Source organism: Rhinatrema bivittatum, chromosome 3 (genome assembly GCF_901001135.1).
Source record: "Rhinatrema bivittatum chromosome 3, aRhiBiv1.1, whole genome shotgun sequence".
Classification (NCBI taxonomy): domain Eukaryota; kingdom Metazoa; phylum Chordata; class Amphibia; order Gymnophiona; family Rhinatrematidae; genus Rhinatrema; species Rhinatrema bivittatum.
In genome coordinates this window covers 126,603,060-126,609,059 of record NC_042617.1, presented here as the reverse complement: position 1 = coordinate 126,609,059, position 6,000 = coordinate 126,603,060, and positions in this window count along the sequence as shown.

Genomic DNA, 6,000 nt, shown 5'->3' with positions numbered 1-6,000 from the left:
AAATAATGCCTAAAACCAGCAGTATCCTCCTCTATGATTACTACTTATGAGGTAATGGAGCTAGTATTTTCAAAAATTGAATGTGAAAATATTGAAGAGCTAGTAGCCAAAGAGAATTTGGGATATTTAGTCTGATGTATCGTAATCTCCAGTGAGGAGAGGTAGGCTATTCTGACACTTTTGAGAGCAACCATCAGGAAGCAAAGTAGAGATGATGGAGAAATTGGTCTACTTGAAAATTAATCTGCCTTTACTGAGATATCCCAGAATTTCCTTGCAAGTGGCAGGATGACAATGTACTTGGGAGATCTTGCTGCCACTCAGCTTTGCTTCTATACCACTTTTCCTACACCTTAAGGGTCATGTTGCTAATTTGTCTTGCTGCTATACCCTAGACATTATACCTTGTAGATCTTGCTGTTTATGTTTGTTATGGATTTATACATCACCTTATGCACTGGGCCTCAGGCAATTTATAATAAACATACATAATAATATGCAAAATAAAAATATAAAAACAAAGTAAAAAAAAAAAAACAAACTAACTAATGAAATTCATAACTTAAAAAATCTGAAAAACAATACCACTCTGATTTGTTGCCATACCTCAGACTCTATATCTTGGGGCAATCTTGCTACTGTGGGCGGTTGCTTTGCACCTCTCATAGCACCTTGGGGTGTTCATACTGGGGTAGATTTTCAGAGGGTACACGCGTACCCCCCCCCGAAAACCTACCCCAAACCCCCACTGCGCGCGCCGAACCTATTTTGCATAGGCTCGCCGGCGCGCGCAAGCCCAGGGACGCGCGTAAGTTCCGGAGCTTTGCAAAGGGGGCGTGTCAGGGCGTGTCGGGTGGGCGGCACAAATTTCGGGGTGGAGCAGGAGGCGTGTCGGGGGCATGACACCTGCCCGGGGATGTGGTTGAGGCCTCCGGACCAGCCCCCAGGTCAGGTGATGGCGCGCCAGCAGCCCGCTGGTGCACGCAGATTTCCACCTGCTTTCGGCAGGCGTAAATCTGCCAACAAAGGTAAGGGGGGGGGTCGGTTAGGTAGAGGAAGGGAGGGGAAGGTGAGGGGAGGTGGAGGGAACAGGCAGCGCGCGCCGGGCTCGGCGCGCGCATGTTGCACAAATGTGCACCCCCTTGCGTGTGCCGACCCCGGATTTTATAAGATACGCGCGTATCTTATAAAATCCAGCATACTTTTGTTCGCGCCTGGTGCACATACAAAAGTACACACGCGCGTAAATTTATAAAATCTACCCCCTTATTTTTTTGTGCTTTGTCCTATCACGTTCTCGGGGTTTTTTCCTGCCACCTTTGCTGCTTCATTTCCCCCTTCTTGGTGCCTCAGGATGTTCATGCCCCTCTTGTGCTGCCTTCAGGGGTGGGAGGTGCATGCCACTCTTGTTGGTGCCTCTTTTCAAGCCTTGGGGGTGTATTAGTGCAATTCTTGCTGCTGCTTTGCTCCTCTCAGAGTGCTTTGAAGAACTCCTGCCACTACCCCTTTTGCCCCTTTACAGTGCCGTAGGCTATTCATGCGATTCTGCCACAGGCTTAGTATTTTGGTCTTCTCTTCCCTCTTCTGATTATGTCTATCCACAAGTTTCATTAGAATTGATTAGAAAAGCCCAATTTTGAAGCTCAAAACAGCCCACATTGCTTCCTCCATTGACTTTATTCATTCCACTTGTTTTTTTGTTTTCTATTAAACATTTTTTTTCCCAATTTGAGAGAAGCCAAACAAATGAATAAATGAAAATTTTTGCATCTGCAGCTTCCTAAAAAGAATATTATTTTGCCACTGAAAACAGGTACTCCACCTTCAACCAATCAAATTGAAAAACACACACCATCACAGGAAACACTACAAACTCTAAAACTAACACACTCACACTAGCCCATAAGCCTATACATAAGAGGCCATATGTTTATTTTATATTTTTTCCTGTAAATAAATGTTTATAAATTGTGTGTGGTACCTATGCCTGCATGACCTATTTTATTTATATATGTATGGTAGAACATGAGTAATGATCTCTAACTGGAGGTTATATGTGTGCTGTGAAAGAGGGATGAGTTAAATATCTCCACAGTAGCTTGTGTGATTGAGAATTACAAGTACTATTGCTATGAATAGTCAGAATAGGTGAATCCTGCTTGTTAAGGTGGCACTGCAATATGACAGCACTATTTTTTTTAATCTATTTGGTTTTATAATGCCATAGACCTTGGCTGGCAGCTGTCTATTGGACTTGCTCAAAGATGCACAATGTATAAAATAATTTACAATGCAAGCATGTTGAAAGTGTGTGGCGTGTGAACAAGAGTATAAAATTGTGATTGAAAGGAAAGAGGTAAAGAGTAGGAAAAGAGAGGCTGAATACCTTCAGGCAGGCATTAAGATTAGCCACAGAGGTTTTTAAGAGGTAAGGGGTACAAGCCTCAATGGGAAGAGTGGTATTTCTCCTTTAAAACAGATACTTACATGGAAATCTTAATTTTTTTTGTGTTACTATAAAAACTTGTTTTTCTAATTTTTTTCACCGGTTTTTCCTCCAATATAAAAAAAGTTCTGAAATTATCAAAATCACTTACATGAGCCTTAGCAGAGTCTTTATTGTGATTACTTTTCCTACATGCTCCAAATATCTTTTTTCAGCCCATAATGAATTTTTTTTTTAATTTTGCCCCAACATATATCCCATGAATATCTGCTTTTGCTGTAGATACTATTCAGGATTTTTCTGATATTCATTCTCCATCAGCCAAAACAGAAATATAGGTGAATTGAGCCCCAAATCAATAATATGCATGATAGCTGGAAGCTAGTTATATACTAGCAAAATCTGTGCTGTTATGAAAGATATTAGAATGCATAAGATTCTGAGAAGAATTTTAAAAATCTGTCACATTCTCAGAGGAGGAACCCTTATAGTCCTAAAAGCTTGCATATAGCACTTCTACCCAGTCCTTTTTTTTCTAGAAAAAAAGGTGATAGTACTCACATGTAGGGCCCTCCTTGGGGATAGGATGGGAAGGGGCAATGACCCAGGGCACCAACTTGCAACTGGCCACAGAGCCTATGAAATGACAGCATTGGAAATATTACAGCCTAGAACAGAATACCAATACAACTCCTATTAGGAAAACAGAACAAGCCGGACTGCTATAGATCACTATACAGAAACTACACAGAGGGATGGTAACTTTAAAATAAGCGCGCGAAAGCCCATATATGTGTGCATGTGGGCGCTGGAATTTTATATTGTTCGTGCAAGTGTGCACGCATTAACATATAAAATATGTTAATGCATGGTAGACCTGATTGACAAACTTAAGAGTAGTAAATCACCTGGACCGGATGGTATATACCCCAGAGTTCTAAAGGAACTAAAAAATGAAATTTCAGACCTATTAGTAAACATTTGTAACCTGTCATTAAAATCATCCATTGTACCTTAAGACTGGAGGATAGCTAATGTAACCCCCATATTTAAAAAGGGCTCCAGGGGCGATCCGGGAAACTACAAACCAGTTAGCCTGACTTCAGTGCCAGGAAAAATAGTGGAAAGTGTTCTAAACATCAAAATCATAGAACATATAGAAAGACATGGTTTAATGGAACAAAGTCAGCATGGCTTTACCCACGGCAAGTCTTGCCTCACAAATCTGCTTCACTTTTTTGAAGGAATTAATAAACATGTGGATAAAGGTGAACCTGTAGATGTAGTGTACTTGGATTTTCAAAAGGCATTTGACAAAGTTCCTCATGAGAGGCTTCTAGGAAAAGTAAAAAGTCATGGGATAGGTGGCGATGTCCTTTTGTGGATTACAAACTGGCTAAAAGGAAACAGAGAGTAGGATTAAATGGACAATTTTCTCAGTGGAAGGGAGTAGGCAGTGGAATGCCTCAGGGATCTGTATTGGGACTCTTACTTTTCAATATATTTATAAATGATCTGGAAAGAAATACGACAAGTGACGTAATCAAATTCGCAGATGATACAAAATTGTTCAGAGTAGTTAAATCACAAGCAGATTGTGATAAATTGCAGGAAGACCTTGTGAGGCTGGAAAATTGGGCATCAAAATGGCAGATGAAATTTAATGTGGACAAGTGCAAGGTGATGCATATAGGGAAAAATAACCCATGCTATAGTTACACAATGTTAGGTCCCATATTAGGTGCTACTACCCAAGAAAGAGATCTAGGCGTCATAGTGGATAACACATTGAAATCGTCGGTTCAGTGTGCTGCGGCAATCAAAAAAGCGAACAGAATGTTGGGAATTATTAGAAAGGGAATGGTGAATAAAACGGAAAATGTCATAATGCCTCTGTATCGCTCTATGGTGAGACCGCACCTTGAATACTGTGTACAATTCTGGTCGCCGCATCTCCAAAAAAGATATAGTTGTGATGGAGAAGGTACAGAGAAGGGAGACCAAAATGATAAAGGGAATGGAACAGCTCCCCTATGAGAAAAGACTAGAGAGGTTAGGACTTTTCAGCTTGGAGAAGAGACAGCTGAGGGGGGATATGATAGAGGTGTTTAAAATCATGAGAGGTCTAGAACGGGTAGATATGAATCGGTTTTTTACTCTTTCGGATAATAGAAAGACTAGGGGGCACTCTATGAAGTTAGCATGTAGCACATTTAAAACTAATCGGAGAAAGTTCTGTTTCACTCAACGCACAATTAAACTCTGGAATTTGTTGCCAGATGTGGTTAGTGCAGTTAGTATAGCTGTGTTTAAAAAAGGATTGGATAAGTTCTTGGAGGAGAAGTCCATTACCTGCTATTAATTAAGTTGACTTAGATAATAACTACCGCTATTACTAGCAATGGTAACATGGAATAGACTTAGTTTTTGGGTACTTGCCAGGTTCTTATGGCCTGGATTGGCCACTGTTGGAAACAGGTTGCTGGGCTTGATGGACCCTTGGTCTGACCCAGTATGGCATGTTCTTATGTTCTTATATGCCTAGCGCACATCTGTGTGCTCCTAATTTTAAAGCAGTTACACAAGGAAATGTTATTTGCGTATTTTCCTTAGGACTTGTCGGCTTTTAAACAGATTCCCAGTTTTATCAATTAGTCCACCAGTTTGCCCAGTCTATGTCTAGGTCATCCAGACCGCTCTTGGTTCTTCAGTCTGCACTCCCCCGGAGTTTATCCAGACCCCTCACGCAGTCAGTTTTTGGCTATAAAGAGTTTTATTCTTACACCTGATAAAGAGCAGAAATAAATATGCACGGGTAACAGCCCTATGTCCATCACATTCAGTTAATAAAATCAGGAATTATGCGAGTAAATGTTGGTCCTACCCTGGAATGCCCTTGACCTGCCCCCCCCCCCCCCTTTTTAGTTTTTACACAAGCAGTTATTCTTGCACCAATATTTACGCATGTGCGAGGTTTATAAAATAGCAATAGTGCGAATATGCACTATTTGTGCACACATCTATTTTATACACACCCTTCTCTTTTAAAACTCACCTTTAACAGAATACCTCACCCTGATCACAAACAAAACATGCATAGAGCCTCACCTAATAGAGAATAAGTGACAACAAATTAAAAATAGAAATATGCAGACAAAAACTGAACTAGAAACCCCAAGAAGCCGGACTCTGTATGCAGTGCAACACTGGAGAAATAGGAACAGAAATGCATTTCCTCCTGTTCTGGGCAAAATACAAAGAATATCAGAGATACTGCACACTTACATTCCCAAAGCTGACACATTCAAATCATTAAACCAAAAGGAAAAGGCATTTTATTTCTACCTTTGTGGTCTGGCATTTTTGGAAACTAACATACTTCTCCCACTACAATGAGAGCTCAGAAGTTCACACATAAGACCTCCCCGCCCATGCACACACAGACACTAATGGACAATGATAGGAGCTTGGTGGCTCCAACATAAAACATCCCACTCACACACAGTGGCCCTAACACATCCTCCCCCCCCACCCCCATACAACTTTGCTCTGAA